This window comes from Anabrus simplex, chromosome 10, assembly GCF_040414725.1.
Source record: "Anabrus simplex isolate iqAnaSimp1 chromosome 10, ASM4041472v1, whole genome shotgun sequence".
In the NCBI taxonomy this organism is placed as follows: Eukaryota; Metazoa; Arthropoda; class Insecta; order Orthoptera; family Tettigoniidae; genus Anabrus; species Anabrus simplex.
The window spans coordinates 79,001,671-79,020,929 of NC_090274.1; positions in this window are offsets into that span (position 1 = coordinate 79,001,671).

The window sequence follows — 19,259 nt, forward strand, 5'->3', positions numbered from 1 at the left end:
ATGGTAGTGGTGGGGATCCTGGAAATTGCTTAGCAGACACCACAAAGAGAATAACACCAAGATTTTCAAAAATTTGAAATAAAATATAAATAAATCATTCTATACACTACAATTCAAACCTTTCAAAATAAAAATTAAAGAAACTCAGAAGAATTAACACAACATGAAGAGGAAAAATGGATATCCAGTAAATAAATGAATTAGATAAAATAGAAAAAAATCATTCCTATATAAAGGTACCTTTCTTTTCCCAAATATATATTTTGACTATACACTGATGCATCAGTCAGATTTCATAATTGCCACGGTAAGCACATGTTTGGAGTATATTAAAATTAAGTGAAACTTTAACATTTAAGCCAGAAAAAGGAAGAATTTACATTGTAAACCGAGGACTCCGACAGCTCCCAGTCGAAGTAAATGGGCCACCACAAACCCAGACACGAAGGATACACCACCGTACATGACAAATGAAATCAGCTCACAATTACGAACATAATGTCACAACCCCAAACTCGCACCGCGTTAGAAAAGAAAAAAATTGCCCAAGGTACAAATAATTCACAATCACAAAAACATGGTAAATAAGCGCGATAATTAAACCACAGAAACATCTGTAAAATAGCACAAGCAGATCACTTCACATCACCAAGACAGAAGCCCACACCAACAGTTTCAGAAGAAAATTAATTCATAGTAGTATTGACGGAACAATACAGAAGATTCCGTCATCGCGGCAGAGCCAGTTCACACTCTCACTTTAATAATAATATTACGTAACTGTCAGGCATGAATAGATAAAGACAACAATCCCCAACCTAAGATAAGATACAGGCACCATATCCTTCGCTCCTGGGCTGCCCAAACCCTCGACATACTGAACGTTAACAATTGTATTGTTGAAAGTGAGATAACACTAATGCGATATTACACCAACAATAGAGTAATATTATACTTAAAAGCCCTAAAGGGAAAGAAAATAACCTAACGAAACTCAAATAAAATATTCATTAAGAAATAAAAGCATATACAATCTTACGAAAATGTTACTACTACTACTAATAATAACGTTAATAGAATTTTAAAGAAAATAATAGAGACAAGTGTAGTGTAGTATTCTTTCAATTACGGGCACACGAAAGCCAAAACGCACGCCAAGAGGCACTAAACACGCATAAGAGAGAAACCATAGATGAACATGAGTAGGCCAAAAGTACCTACCAAACACAGACGAAAGAGGAGAAAAAATTAATAAATGAAATTTCCACAGGGAACGGCACACGCATGAAATCGTATCACCAAGAAATAAATCACTCGCGAATACACCAATATAAGGGCAGAATAAAAGAAAAGAAGCACAAACTTCAAGAAACAAGGAAAAATTATCTCGGCACAATAATGACCATCCTTTACGTACTACGCACACACGTGAAAAGCAGAACTCAGTGTCACCAAACTCAAATATCCATCAGATCCATACCCAGTTTGAATATAGTAAGTACACATTAAAATAATAGTAACAGAAATAACTAATTAAACATATTTACCAGTAGGTCGAGTGCCAAGATAACTTACCACATAGTCGACCCAAATACTACCACTTCACTAACACCAAATAAACAACATACTTAACTACGAATATACACTCAAGGAATAACATGTCTACCACTGAACAAAAATAATACACATCCCATTTCTAGATGTGGTGATGTTTCAGGGCAATCACCCTATACCAGTTCGGGCACACATAGTCTTAGCAACGGTCGAACCCGCCTTCAGTACAACGCCAAGGTCTTTTCTCTCTCGCCTTCACGCGCAGAATATCACCTTCAGTGTTCGCCGGTAGGAGCGACACTCGCTAGTCCAGTTACCCGCCCTGGTGGCGCCGTCCAAAACCACACTGCAGTAGCTATGCTCACTAATAGATGGCGTACAAGTCCGCGTGGCAGACCACAATGCTTATACCCTCAGCGGCGGTAATACACAGAACAATTATGTGAGGAAAAGTCACATTCGCCAGTAGGCTAACAGCTTCTGAGCTCTACCAGACACAGAGTTTACTAAACCAATACTTCACATAGAGTAGAATTCTAGTCTCATGTTATCGTGGTAATATTACAGTTCCGCACAGTCGCTAGGCCCGGAACACGAAGTCCATGGCAGAAAGCAATAATTCACCCAAAATTATGAGTGCGTGTAAGGGACACAACTTAAACAAATGTTGCATAGACAGTAGATTGTCCAAGGTAGATCGCATAACAAGCGTACTTAGTAAAATAACGCTTCAACACCAGCAGGAGAATATAACGTTTATCGACTTGCGAAGTCCCGCAACCGGTGAACCCAGGACATTGGATACGTCATGCATATCAAGGTAGCTGACAACAATTTACTACGAAAACAATAAGCTATCCTTCAACGATGGTCAGACTATTTTGCAGATATCAGTAACAAAGAATTTGATCATCCACCGATTGCAAGGTCTGATCCCGTCTATGGAACCGTGCCTTTGATTATGGCGGAGGAATTAATGATTGCCATAAAGAAGATGAAGAATAGAAAAGCAACTGGCCCATGTGACATACCAGCAGAAATTCAGAAAATTCTTGGCAACCCCGCTGCAGAATTCCTGGCCGCACTCTTCAAACAGATCATCATCGAGAAGAAACTTCCCCCGCGTGGACAACTAGCACGACAGTCCCAATATGGAAGGGTAAAGGAGATTGAGGGACTTCTCAACATAACACCCTATTCGACATCTCTGCCATACACTGAAGATATTCGAACGAGTGCTGGACAACAGGCTCAGAAACATTGGTACAGTAACTTCCAACCGATGTGGATATGTTAAGGGCTGCAGCACAATCGATGCCACACATGCCACACGTCTATTGAGGGCTAAACATAGGGAGAGGCCGAAGAGTGTAAACATAGCATTTCTGGACATAGAAAAAGCATTTTACCGAGTCCCACATGAACTTATCTGACGAGCTCTTCGTAGTCACGAAGTCCCGCAAGCCTGTGTAAGCTGGGTACAACTTATGTATCATAATACAACTAGTGTGGTCCGGAGTCCAGCTGTAATCACTCCGCCTTTTGATATCACCGTGGGTGTACACCAGGGCTCAGCTCTATCACCATTATTATTTATCCTCTGCTTGAATGCAGCAACAGCTGACATACATACATCGCGTCACTGGACCCTTCTTTATGCAGATGATGTGGTACTTGCCCAAAAACACGTCTTAGACTCCAACGCCAGACACAAGCTAAGAGTGACAATGGCCTGCGCTTCAACACCCAGAAAACCGAATACCTAGAATGTTGCCCCCAAACTAGTGGGACCATAATGATCAATAATCAAGACTTGTCGAAAACCATGCATTTTGAGTACCTAGGGTCAGTTGTCACTTCGAACTGTGATGTTTCATTTGATACCCGAGCGCGGGTAAATGCAGCCTGGCTCAAGTGGGGACAAGTCACCGGAGTCCTCTACTATAACAATATGCCTCACCATCTAAAGAAAAATTTACAAGACCGTGGTGCAAGCAGCAGCTATTTAAGGGGCAGAATGTCATTCAATGACAAAAATGCATGAACAGACTCTACATACAATGCAAAGGGAGATGTTTCGATGGACACTTGGACTGACTTAGCGTGACCAAAAAAAAATGAAGATCTTCGACAAAGGCTTGGCGTCGCTCCAATTGTGGAGAAAGTGAGGGAAGCGCGTCGTCGTTGGTACGATAACGTCATGAAAAGGAAGGATGGCTTAATTGCTAAAACAGCTCTCAAAGTTGATCAGGGAGGAATACAACCACGTGGAAGGGCTTTAAAGTGGTGGACTGACAGTTTGTTTAAAACGTGACGAATTCAGCAATAGGACGAAATGGAGGAGATGTAGTAAACCAGCGGACAGGATAAAAGCTAGGAAAGATTTAACCATTGCAGTATGATTAGAATAAAATGAAATATGAATAAAAAATCTCCTTACGCGTGGGCGTCAAATGAAATCTACCTGAATAAATTACCAACATTATTAAAATAACATAAATTAACAAAGTAACATTCGAAATATCAGTATTATAGGCGCCAGAGTTCACCACAGTGTATCCCTCGAATTTTAATAGAGCATGATGATTCATTCTCTCCCAGGGCGTTTACATAAGGCTGGGTACTGGTACATCTTCTTCAGGCCCCGCCTAGCCTTCTGAAAACGACGTAATAGGTAGGGACTTGAGCTAGCTTCATCAATAACTCCACTGATTCTAAAATAATTAACTATATTCTGAAAAATATCCGTGGTGGGCACCTCATCAAGACACCAATATATAAACTAAATACACTCATAATATATCGCTGGAAGACTCCATATTTACACAATAATCGACAACAAACACAGTGGGAAAAAAGCGAGGACCAAGCCACCACTTGCAGTCAACCTATTGAACAAAGCACATATGTAGATGAGTACCCTTCACTGTCTCTGTGTATCAACACAACTTGCATGTTATCATTATTGGCAGTTGTTACATCACAGAGACACTGTACCTTTATAATACCGTGTTCGCTGCCTTTGACACTCGGTTTAAATGTACATCACTCGAACAACACACGCTTGTTGCTCCGGAACATAAATTGTAGAAAGTCTGAAATACAGCACATACCTCTCACCAACATATAATACATAGCTGCCTTAAGTGGTACAATACCAAGTGCCTAAGCACTCCACAGTTATAGGTTATTACCATGCTTCACAAACACAATAAAACCAGGTTCCAAGAAGTTACATTTTCTCTCCTCTGCTGTTTGAAGTCAATGCCTATATAGACCTCTTACGTGATAAGTCTAGATTGATCCTGGCCATCCAATCACGTGTAGAAGATCTTGTCAAGGCCACGCACAGAACCTCTTCCGGTTCTCATGACATCAACAAGGCCACCTCAACAGAGTATGGGCTATTCACATAACTCATAGGAACTTTCTGGCTACAACATCAGCAAGGTCACCTCATTGGACTCCTGGATGTCTACCTGACTCATACAAATTTCCGAGTTTTAATTAGCACTCTTTCCCATCCGTTAACAAAACGAATTACTTATATCGCATATGTATACCTTCCAGTTTAAAAAATTAGGAATAAATTTACAAATTAAATAATTATCATAATAATAATAAATCAAATATTAACAATATCGACATTTGATACTTTTGAATATAATGCGATGATGTGATATATGTACTATCACAACACACACACACACACACACACACACACACACGCACACACACACACACTGGATGGATATTGGTCACACTCTCATGTTGAATGTTGTAGTGCGTTTTCCGACAATGTATTTTTCGGAAACATCTCTCGTAACAAATGTGGTAAAAAGTTTCGTGAAAAGAGCACACCTAATTGGCACCTGCTAAGAGATATTTATAAGCCTCCGTACTCTTGAGGCGTACGTTTTGCCTGATGTTACTCCTTTTTTGACTCATAGCGCATTTCCTGCAAATATATTTTTCAGAAACACCTGTTGATACTTACTGACTTTCGCACAAACTGCCGTAACAAATGCGGTGGAAGGTTTCGTGAGTAGTATAATAGGCGGATTCGGCCGCCACCACCACCACAGGCTCCCAGAGGCCTCCTCCACCACCACCACAGCCAGAGGCCTCCTCCACCACCACCACAGCCAGAGGCCTCCCAGAGGTCTCCTCCACCACCCGCGGGAAATTTGAATTTGTAAACAAAGCCACGTGCTTTTTGACAGCTGTCATCGACAACAACGCATCGCTAACCTCACTGCTGCCATCTTGACGGGCCTAAACCTCAGTAGTACCAACTTAACCTAACTAGCGCGAGGTAAACAAAGCCACGTGTTTTTTGACAGCCACGTGCTTTTTGACAGACAACAACGCATCGCTAACTTCAGTACTGCCATCTTGACGGGCCTAAACCTCAGTAGTACCAACTTAACCTAACTAGCGCGAGATTTGAATAGGTAAACAATTCCACGTGCTTTTTTGACAGCTGTCATCCGCCATCTTTAAACCACAGAGCACTGTGCTGCCCTCTTTATCGCAGTAGCTGCAAATTCGTCACCTGTCATCCGCAGTGCTGCCATCTTAACCGGCCTAAACCTTAGTGCTACCAACTTAACCTCACTAGCGCGAGATTTGAATCGGTAAACAAATCCACGTGCTTTTTTGACAGCTGTCATCCGCCATCTTTAATTTATACAGCACATTGCTGCCTTCTTTAGCTACTTACCTTTGAAATGTGGTGGCGGATAATTTGAAAATGCTTTTTGACAGCAGCCCTCTTTAATCTAGAGAGCACCGTGCTGCCCTCTTTAGCTAGATACCTTTGAAATGTGGTGGCAGGCAATTCCACATGACAGCAGCCATCTTTAATCAAGAGAACACCGTGCTGCCCTCTATGTGATGGCGGCAATTTGAAAAATTCTACATGCTCTTGTTTGGAAACAAACTCACGCGCTTTTTTGACAGCCGTCATCCGCCATCTTTAATCAACAGAGCACAGTGCCGCCCTCTTTAGCTAGATACCTTGGAAATGTGGTGGCGGCAAATTCCACGTGCTCTTGTTTGGAAACAAAGCCATGTGCTTTTTTGACAGCTGTCATCCGCCATCTTTAATCAACAGAGCACCGTGCTGCTATCATGCGGACAATTTCGTCAGCTGTCATCCGCAATGTTTAATCCACAGAACACCGTGCTGCCCTCTTTATGGCTACTACCTTAAGCACGTAGTAGCGGGTAATTTGAAAAGTTCTGTTAGCTATCATCCGCCATCTTTAATCAAGAGAGCACCGTGCTGCCATCTTTAGCTAGATACCTTTGAAATGTGGTAGCGGCAAATTGAAAAATTCCACGTGCTCTTGTTTGGAAACAAACTCACGTGCTTTTTTGACAGCTACCATCCGCCGTCTTTAATCAACAGAGCATAGTGCTGCCCTCCTTAGTTAGATACCTTTGAAATGCGGTGGCGGCAAATTCCACGTGCTCTTGTTTGGAAAAAAAGCCATGTGATTTTTTGACAGTTGTCATCTGCCATCTTTAATCAACAGAGCACCGTGCTGCTATCATGCGGGTAATTTCGTCAGCTGTCATACGCCATCTACAATCTACAGAGCACCGTGCTGCCCTCTGTAGTAGCGGGCAATTTGAAAAGTTCTGTTAGCTGTCATCCGCCATCTTTAATCAAGAGAGCACCGTGCTGTCATCTTTAGCTAGATACCTTTGAAATGTGGTGGTGGATAATTTAAAAAGAAAAATTCTACAGCAGCCATCTCTCGACGCTAATTGCATAAGATGGTGGCTATTCATGACTCCTTAAGGGTGCTTACGCAAGATGGCTGCTATACATAGGTTCTTATGAGACACCCTTGGGATGCTTGCACAAGATGGCAGTTATACATGACTCCTTATGAGATGCCCTAGGGATGCTTGCTCAAGATAGCGGCTGCTCTTACAGGACGGCTTAAGGGTCCTAGCACAAGATGGCTTGAGACGCCCTAAGGATGCTTGCGCAAGATGGCGGCTATACACAACTCCTTATGAGACGCTTTAAGGGTGCTTGCGCAAGATGGCTGCCACTCTTATGAAGAAAGCTAGCTTAGAGGCTACTGCGCAAGATAACAGCTGCTATTATGCATGCGGTGGAGGGGCAATTTGAAATTCTATGTGCTTAATCAACAGAGCACCCTGCTGCCCTCTTTAGCTGAAATGTGGTGGCGGATATTTTGAAAAATTATTTTGATAGCTGTCATCTTTAAACAATGGCGACTATACATAGGCTGTTAAGGCCTCATCATTCTCCTCCTCCTTATCTAACTCCTCCTCCTCCTCCACCTCTTATGTCAAGGCATAGCTTTATATCGAACAAGTTTAAACCTGCATCGCGAAGGTAAGCGTGTGCAGCGATAAAATTATTGTGCATGTTTAGACTTTCGAAACATAAGAAGAGTAGAATCAAACGCTATACTCGATACAACATGTGATCAGAACATTGATTGATGTGTTCAGAAAACATAATAATTGATCAAGACTAGAATCGAACACTGAACTCAATACATCATGTGTCTAGAATATGTCAGGGGATACCCTTGTTCTAAGAAGATCAGATTGAAACATAACAAGACTAGAATAGAACACTGTAATCGATGTTGTTAACTTCAACATATGATCAGAACATTGATTGATGTGTTCAGAACACAAAATAAGTGATCATGACTAGAATCGAACACTGTACTCGATACAACATGTGATCAGAACATTGATCGATGTGTTCAGAACACAAAATAAGTGATCAAGACTAGAATCGAACACTGTATTCAATACAACATGTGTTTAGAACATGTTAGGGGGTACCCTTGTTCTAAGAAGATCAGATTTAAACATAACAAGACTAGAATAGAACACTGTAATCGAGGTTGTTAACTTCAACATATGATCAGAACATTGTTTGATGTGTTCAGAGCAAAAGTACAATTTTGATGATTTTCTTAGTGTAAAATCAAAAACTATGGAAACACACTGTGCACATATCGCGTAGCTAACTCGCTCATTAAGCAATATTTCAAAACTAAAACTTCAATGATTTGCCTAGTGTAAAAAATAAAAAACACTGTACCCATACTGCGCAGCTAACTCGCTCGGTAAACGATATAGCAAAAGTATAACTTCAAATTATTTACCTTCTATCAATCGTCTTGTGAGAAAATCAGTCGAACAAGTTATCGCAGAAACATGTAACATGAAATATCAGTCTATCTGTTGGCATGGTTACAAGCATGTAGCTTATGCGGGAATAAAATTAAACAGAACGCTATTGCTATAAGAAATACTCTGCTTACATTTAAGTCCCTAGGTGTTGAACAAGTTATTACATAAATATGTAATATCGGTTCGGAAACATATTGTTTCAATCTGTTGACATAGATTACAAGCATGTAGGTTGTGCAGGCGAGGGCTACTATGCAAAATGCTAAGCCGAAAAAAAATCGTGATAGGGTATGGAACCCAGGGGTTACATCTTATCAGAAGGGCAAAAAGGATGAAAGGGCTCTTCCTCCTCCTTACCGCTCATTCCTTGGAGGGCTAATTGGCTAAAGGGCTAATGGGCAAAAGGGCTAATGGGCTAAAGGGCTAAAGGAGCAACAACCTCATCGATCGCTATCAGCAAGAACGCTTTTACTTTGTTAAGTGTAGAAAATTAATCTTTATTGTAAATGGTTTTATGTTCAGAACAAGGAATGGAACCTAGGGGTTACGTCTTACCTAATAAAATACCCGAGGTGCGATGAGTTACATTTTTCTAACTAGTGCTTGGAACACTGAACTTTTCAAGATGGCAAGAGTGAGGTTAGCAATGTTCTGTTGTTGGATTTTAAATTCTACGCTATAACATCCATAAGGTGGCAGACTTGAGGTTTACCGCCGTAAAGATGTCAAAAGTGAGGTTAGCAATGTTCATTTGTTGGTTTTTAAATTCCGCGCTATAACATGCATAAGGTGGCAGCCTTGAGGTTTACCGCCGTAAAGATGGCAGCAGTGAGGTTAGCGACGCTCTATTGTCCTCCAAAGTGAGGTTAGGGTTCGTCAAGGAGAGAGCTTTCAAAAAAGCACGTGGCTATGTTTACCAAACAAGGTCACGTGGCTGTGACGTCACGGTCACGTAATCAATCCTTAGCTTTACGTCGTTAAGAGCAGCATTAGGATTAGCTATGTTTATAAAACTTGGGAACAGAGCAGCAGTATGAATAGCCATGTTTTAAAGCGTGTCCACATCACCTATCGATTTTACATGCATCGACTATCGTACTAAACTTCTTCCGCTAGATTGTGCTGCTATCTTAGCATTACCTATACCCATAAACTTAAAGTACAAAGAATAGCCATGTTTCAAAGCGTGTACACATTACCTATCAATTTTGCATACACCAACTCTCGTACCAAACTTCTCCCGCTAGATTGTACCACTATCTTAGCATAACCTATACGCATGAATTTAAAGTACAAGGAATAGCCATGTCTCAAAGCGTGTACGCATTATTTTGTTGATTTTGCAAGAATCGAATATCATACTAAACTTTTTTCACTTGATTGTACTGCTCTCTTAGCATAACCTATACGTATGAACTTAAGGTACAGAGAATAGCCATGTTTCAAAGCGTGCACACATTACCTATTGATTTTACATGAATCGACTATCAAGCGTGCACACATTACCCATTGATTTTACATGAATCGACTATCATAGTAAACTTTTTTCACTAGATTGTACTGCTATCTTAGCATAACCTATACGCATGAACTTAAAGTACAAAGAATAGTCATGTTTCATAGCGTGTACACATTACCTATCGATTTTGCATGCATCGAATATTATACTAAACTTCTTCCACTAGATTGTGCTGCTACCTTAGCATAACCTATACGTATGAACTTAAAGTACAAGGAATAGCTATGTTTCACAGCGTGCACACATTACCTATCGATTTTGCATGCATCGACTCTCATACTAAACTTCTTCCTCTAGATTGTACTGCTATCTTAGCATAACCTATACGCATGAACTTAAACTACAAAGAATAGCTAAGTTCAAAGCGTGTACACATCACCTATCGATTTTGCATGCATCGACTTTCGTACAACGATCGCATATGTCTATTGCTAACGTATGTGTATAAAGTTAAACTTCTCCCGCTAGAGTGTACAACGATCACAATTGTGTGCTGCTACCTATGTGCATGAATTTAAAGCATAAAGAATAGCGTGTACACATCACGTATCGATGATGCATGCGCCGACTATCGTACTAGGCTTCTTCCGCTAGAGCATGTAGCAATTGCTTTTGTGTATCCCTAACCCATGTGCACGAACTTAAAGCACAAGGAAGAGCTATGTTCTAAAGCGTGTACACATCACCTATCGATGATGTATGCATCGACTATCGTACTAAACTTCTTCTACAACAGCGTGCAATCATCGCTTTTATGTGCTGCAATCTTAACATAACCTATGTGCACGAACTTAAAGCACAAAGAATAGCCAAGTTCAAAGCGTGTACACATCACCTATCGATTTTGCATGCATCGTCTTTCGTATTAAACTTCTTCCACTAGAGCGTGCGACAACCTTATATCTATGCTGCTAACTTAGTATAACTTATACGCATGAACTTAAAGCATAAAGAATAGCGATGTATAAAAATCTTGTGAACATAGCAGCAGCAGTAAGAATAGCAATGTTTTAAAAGCGTGTACGCATTGACTATCGATTATACATGCATCAACTAGAGTACTAAACTTCTGCCGCTAGAGTGTGCTGCTATCATAGCATAACCTATGTGCACGAACATAAAGCACGAAGAATAGTTAAGTTTCAAAGCGTGTACACATCAACTATCGATTTTGCATGCATCAGATATTATACCAAACACATTCCGCTAGAATGTACAATGTTCACATGTGTTTGCGCTGCTACTTTAGCATGACCCATGCGCACGAACTTAAAGCACAAAGAATAGCGATGTTTAAAAATCTTGCGAACATAGTAGCAGTAAGAATAGCAAGGTTTAAAAGCGGGTACATATCACCTATTGATAATGCATACATCAGCTATCGCACAAACAACTTCTACGCGAGCGTGCGACCTTGGCATTTATACTAAGATTTGTTGGCTAGCTATATTTGGTATAGGTAGTACTGATGTATCGCCTAGAAGATCCACTTGCAACCTTGTTTCGTTCTCTAATATATCCAATTGCATATTGATGTTGAACTGTGCGGTTGTGAATACATGCACAAGCTCACTTCCTGCACATCAAATTGATTGTTCCAGTTTGTATATTGCTCGTGATGACATTTTAAGTGTTAGTATATTTAAGCAGCGTTCTGCTATTTATATCTTGCTAAGAGCTGAAATCTACTATGATACTTTGTCTCCAAATACCTTGCATATGGAAGGACATACCACCTTGATAGATGACCAAATTTGGTTGTGGATTGTCAGGCACCATCCCTGAGTTTTGTGTTAAGAATAACGCCAAAGTTCGGTGTGCCGGGCTTATAAATCTTGATTCTCTCTACACGAAATTGCAAAGGTTTCGGAGGCTTGAAGAACTCCATCAATCATTTCTTACTCGTGAAGAGAGGGAAAGTGAAAAACATTTTCTTGAATAATGATCAACTGGATAATTCTGGCAGGTTCAATAGCAAATTTCCTATTCGTCCTGAAGTGTCACCTGTAGCTCAGTCTAAGCATATTCTTGTTAATATGCTCAACACATTGAAAATACGTTTGTTAGATTTCCAGATACGAAACCGATGTATGTATTTTTCATGCGTGAATACGTCGAAACGGGACACATGGAAAATATACCCCTTGTGACTTTGAACTTCGAGCTTTGAACTCTTTGTAAATGGTTGACCCTGAAATTCAGCCTGACTTCCTGTCTATTGCTTTAAGTTTCATAACTTATCTTCTTATTCATTTAGCTGATATTCCTTAAGATATACAATTTTTTTAATTCATCCCAACCACAGGAGTCTTCAGAATATAGCATGGCATAAATCCCTTGATGAAGAGATCAAGGACTACCACCTTACTACTGTTATTCGTCTGCCCTATTTCTTGCTCCGAGATTTCTAGTTCATTTTTCTGACAAACACACAGAATCTCACCCTACTGCATATTCTTTTCTTGTACGTTGATGTCATCATGAACGGGTACTGGCTCAGTTGAAGTGGCTGAGGAGCTTCAGTCAGAAATTTCTTCCTGACTTTAAAATACACATTTGTATCTCCGAAATAGGACGGCAAATTGTCCAGAAGCCCTTGCCAATGTCCCTGTGGATGATAGAGAAATCTTGTCAACACGTAACCTCACTAAGCATGACGCTATTAAAACATTAGTTATTATTTGGCATCCTAAATGGTATGAGTTTCAGGTAAAATAAGCTGGAGAATGCACATAAGAAAATCACAAAGAGAAGCATTCTCAAACTATTGCTTTCATATCGTACCCTCTTGAATTGTTTGGATGTCCTGTGGTTAAGTGCAAACATATCATATATTCTATTTGGCTATTGGAAATTATATGGGCTTATGTGTTACATGCTTATTTGAAATTAATGAGATAGGGAATGCTAAGTATTGTGATAAGAAGCATTTTTGGTATATATATTGCATTTGCTTCTGGATATTGTATTTGATTTTCTTATCTTAATCGTAAAATGTAATAATTTTTTTGTTTTCTCTTTTGTAGAATTGGGAACGTTGCATCACTGACCGGAGGTCTAGTGGGTACATGCAACAGTACGTGCAAGGTATTGAAAAACGGAAGTGAGGTAATGTGCAAAAAGCCCACTCATAATGAAAGCAACCAACACATGTTCTCTGACTCTGATCAAAGGCCAATCCTACCCTTTAGCAAATGGGCACTCTACTGTAAAGATTGTGGTTGTAAGTTTTCTCAGAAATAAAATCTACCTAAACACCCTGTTATTCATACTGCTGAGCGTCAACTTTTTTGTAACCGATGTGGTAATACATTCTCTCATATTTGGAATAATCCGAAACACCAGGAAACACATACTGAAAAGCGTCCACATTGGTGAGATCAATGTTGTAAAACGTTCTCTCTGAAGTCGAATCTTCGGCGTCAATTGCTTATACATACCGGTGAGCGACCATTTTCTTGTGATCATTGCGGTTTTAAGTTTACTCAAAGAGCAAGTCTTCAGAAACACCTAATTTCACATACTGGCGTGCGTCTACAGTCTTGTAAACAATGTGGTAAGAACTTCCCTCTCATTTGGAGTCTTCGGAACCATCTGGGCACACACACCCGTGAGTGTTTTTATTCCTGTAAGTAATGTGGTAAGACGTTTTCGAAGACGTCAAATCTTACGCGTCACCAGTATGCACATAATAATGATTCCTCGCGCTCCTGTGGTCATTGTAGTAAGTTGTTTTCTGATAAGTCAAGTCTTCGGAGACACCTGTTTACGTATACAGAGGAGCGGCCAAATTAATGTCATTAATGTGAAGGGAAGTTTTATCAGAAGTCGCATCATCGATGTCGCCTTTTCACCCATACCAAAGACCGTCCATTTTGTTGTGATCAATGTGGTAATAAGTTTGCTCGAGACTCTCATCTTCGCCGTCATCTGCTTACACATACAGGTGAGCGTCCACACAAGACGACTATTCAGTAGCACCTGCTTATTCATACTCCTGAGCGTCCATGTTCTGGCAATTACTCTGCGAAGTAGTTTTCTGAAAAAGAAGTTCGTTGACAATATACGTTTATTTATTTATTTGGCGTATGATGTTTAATGACAACCTATAAACTTTGTACACAACCAGTGAAAGTTGAGTACAAACTAAATACAACTTATCATATTTATACTGACTTGCGATACATTTATGTAAGTAATGCGATAATAAGTTGTATTATCAAGTATTATTTTTTTAAACGCGAGATATATTGCAGCTCTCCCACTTTGTTGAGAACGATGTGTGTAACAGTTTTGGTCAATAGTCTGAGTTGAATATGCTCTTGCTTATTTTCTATATTTTTTGCTTGAAGTAATACAGTGCTTATTAGACACTTTCACATCGTTGTGTTCAATGTGGTAATATTTCAGCCTAATCTAATTTGACAACTAAATTTTACGATTAATGGATAGTTCCCACTTTCGTGTAATGAATGTGGTAAGAATTTTCTTGAAGAGTGCAAAGTTGATATACAATATCTACACACATTCTGCCATATATGTGAATAAAAATTAACAGCATTAATGCTATTTGAGTAAATCAAATCAAATCCTAAGCTCTCCATGCTAGGGACATGTGTAAAATAATGTTAATGATTAAGCATTGCAATATGTTTAAATAAAATCAAAACTGAATAAAATAATATCCTCATGCTTGGGCGTCAAATGAAATGTATGTGAATAAATTACTAATATAATAAAAATAAATTAATAAAGAATATTTCGAAATGTCCGTAGGATAAGCTAACCAGAATGGATCCCCAGAATTAGAGCATGATAATCCTTTCTCTCCCAGGGCGTGTTCAGGAGACTGTGTAATGGAACATCTTCAGGCCTTTCGTTGTTCTCTGAAAACGACTAAATAGGTAGGAACTTCACCTAGTTTCATCAGTAACTCCACTGATTCTAAAATAGTTATCTATATTTTGAAAAATATCCGAGACGGGCACGACATAAACACTACAAAATATACGTAAAATACACTCGCAATATATCGCTGGAAAGCTCCATATTTACACAATAAACAACAAAAAATACATTGGGAAACCAAAAGCGAGGAACAAGCCACCACTTGGGGTCAACCCGTTGATCAAAGCACACGTGTAGATAAGTACCCTTCACTGTCTGGGTATCAACACGACTTGCATATCTTCATTATTGGCACTTGTTGTATCACACAGTACTCCACCTTTATAATACTGTGTTAACTGACTCTTAACGCGCGGTTTAAAGATACATTACTGGAGCAACACACGCTTTTTGTTTCGGAACATGAATTGTGAAAAGTCTGAAATACAGCATCCTATACCTCGCACCAACATTTAATAAAAGGCTGCATTAAGTGGTACAATACGAAATGCCTAAGCAATCCACAGTTATGGGTTATTATCACGCTTCACAAAAACAATAAAACCAAGTTCCTACAAGTTACATCTCTCCTCCGCTGTTTGAAGTCAACTTTTCTCCACCAAAGTTTGAAGTCCAGTCCAGTGTACTTCTCGCCGTTTGATCACATGCCTACATAGACGTCTTACATGATACGTCTAGATGCATCCTGGCCATCCAATCATGTTAAGACCACTCACTGAACTTCTTGCGGATCCCATGACATCAACAAGGCCACCCCATCAGATTGGGCTATAGACATAACTCATAGGAAGTTTCCGACTACAACATCAACAGGGTCACCTCCTCGGACTCTGGAATGTCCGTATGACTCATACAGATTTCCCATTTGTAATTAGTACTGTTTTCTATCCGTTTGTACAAAACAAATTACCCATATCACATATGGATACCTTCCAGTTTAAAATATTAGGAATAAATATACAAATGAAAGAATAATAATAATAATAATAATGAATCGAATACTGACAATAATAACTTTCTTTAATATAGTGAAAGGTTGTGATATATGTACTATTACACACACACACACGCACACACACTGGATGGTTATTGGTTACACTCTCATTTCGAATGATGTAGTGCATTTTCCGCCAATATATTCTTCGGAATCATCTGTCGCCCAAACTGCCGAACTAATGTGGTAAAAAGTTTCGTGAAAGGAGCACACCTAATGGGCACCTGTTACAAGACACTTATAAGCCTCCGTACTGTTATGATGAACGTTTCGCCAGATGTCGCTACTTTATTGATTCTCGTAGTGCGTTTCCTGCAAATATAATTTTCGGAAACACGTTTTCATATATACTGACTTTCGCACGAACTCCCGTAACTAATGTGGTAAAAGTTTGCGTGTAAAGCGCACGCTTAGTGAGCAACTGCTTAAATGTATCGTACAGCTTCTTCACTCTTGTGGTGAGCGTTTCAGCTGATATCTCGTCTTCAAACACACCTACCCACGCATAATGCTGGGCGCCTACAAATTTGTAAAGAATGTGGCAGTAGGTAATTCGAGAAGTCTCTTTTCCTAATGTACCTGGTTACTTATAACGGAAAACGTTTCCACTGGTATAACGAATGTGGTAAATGATTTAGGGAAGATGCAAGTTGGAAAACATGTGGTACGGTCACACTATTTGATGTCAATGTGATGGTAAATTTTCTCAAGCGTAAAATAAAACTATATATCCTGACTTGTGTTTTGGAACGGGGACGCTCTTCTGAAGAATTTGGTAGAACCTCTCTCACTCTTGAAACGAGTGTTGTAATTTTGTAAACACCTGCTCACTCAGTCTCCAGAATACATGCCTCTGTGTTATAAGTACGGTAGTAGGTTTCGTAGAAGTTTTATCTTCAGAAGAATACCACGCGCTAACACTACAGAACGATCAATCCATTTTTATAAATGAATTAAAAACGTTTTCCTACAAGGCTCTTTTCGGTCAGACCTGGTAACTCACCTTAATGAACATCTACACTGATGTTATGTATCATTGGTCGTTTGTTCTTTTTCTAACTACACTCGCAAGGGACACGTTTTTAGACCATATCGGTAACACCCATGTTGTCATATGATGCGTTTCAATGTTATTTCCTGGCATTTTTAATCTTCGAAAAGATTTTATAGAACGGCTACACCCCTGTATTCAACGTGCAGGTATGTTTATGTATGAATTCTCATCTTGTTTTGACAACTGTTTAACCCTAGAACGATGATTCGAACCCTGATCCTGATTTTGTAATAACCTGTAATATTGAATCCAACAGCTAATTTATTGTTGGAGAAGAGGAAGAAAAAGAAGAAGACATTGAAGATGCAACTATAGTTAATTCCAGTTTTACGGTGATTACATAGGTTTTCAATTTCTAATAGTTCTCGTTATTGTGTTGATAAAGGCAGAAGAAAGCGACGAATGTGATCCAGCCGGAACTTCCCTTAGTGTCATATACATGTTACATTTTGCTTGCCATATTGAGAATCATTGTGTTCATGTTGGGACAATACTCTTAACTGATATATGCGTTACTTATATATTGCTTGCCACAAATATTCATATCCGCGTGTGTTTTGAACCCTAAAAGTTACGCTGATTTTTCAGTGGGCATTTTAAAGTGCTTTGAGTCGACTATTCTCAGAATGTTTTCATGGTATTGACATGCTATTTTATTCTAAAACATTTTTGGCGCAAAATTAATCACTAAAATGGTTTACATGATTGTGCTGATATTGGGTCTATCACACCTTGCCCAACCGTTCATGCTACGAATTTCACACTATTGTTCAAGGGGTTAACATGGTTTGGGCTAACGCCCATCCATAGCGATGTGTACATAAGTAAATTTTCTCAGTGGTAAGATCGTCGATGTCACCAGTCCACTAACACACAATTGAGGCCACACTTTTCTCATGAATACAGTGTCACGTTTTCTAACAGGTCTTTCCTTAAACAACAGCCGGGATGTGTGGTTCAGTATTATTATTGTTATTATTGCATAACATCCTTATCTCTCTCTGGAGATTCTTCGTGGAGTTTTCTGTGCCTGAAAGTTTGTTTGCCCAATAAGTTCCCCTTAATGCCTTTCTAACTAATTACTGTGGAGTATGACCGATTAGATGTTCGATTTGTGGAAATATCTTTAAAAGTGTACTTGTGTGAAAACAACAGTGGAAGTAGATTTTTTGCTTTCTTGTATGAATATAATAATAATAATGTTTCCGTTCAGCAACCTACAGCTCCACACTTCGAGCTCGAAGACACTTCAAAATACTGTAATGCACTGGTATTTACTCTATAATAGTGCTACGTGCTATAGTCTACAAATTATTAAGTTGTCTGAAATCCGTTAAATGTCTAGTCACCTGTATTGTGTTTAATTGTGATGTATAATATCATAAGAGGCGGCACAGGGGCACAAGCAGGTAATTCTTGTTTAAAATGTTATTTTAGGAAATGACATGAGAGGAGTTAATACCCTCGTACTAATAATTATTAATTAATTATTTAACCCTCGTACTGCAGTAAACGAGAATTTGAAATGTTAGAGAATTGGGATTCATGTGCAGAAAAGCAACACAAATGCGATGGCATCTTGAGTTAAATGAGCAACAGAAATTACACACAAGGATATTATTATTATTTACTTGCCACTAGTCATACACAATTCATGTATACTACCAGTTACCGTGGCCAGACCTTTAAACTGTAATGTCATGTCACATAAAATTTACAGCATTACATCTGTAATTGATGGTAACTCAGAATATCAGGAGTTAAATTGTAATTCCCGTCAAGGATATCAGAGTTATTTTCCAGTTTGTACTTGTTCATAAAGAAGTAAATCAGGATGTGTTGTGCAATGGCTGTTGACTCTTTTATTACCTTCCTACCAGTTCCATAATTTATTATTTCCCAAACATTGTTACATTAATTTTAGAATCTCGAATAATTTTGTCGTTGGCAATTATTTTTATATCTCCATTCTGTATAACATTTTGCCGGCCCCGTGGTGTAGGGGCAGCGTGCCTTCCTCTTACCCGGAGGTA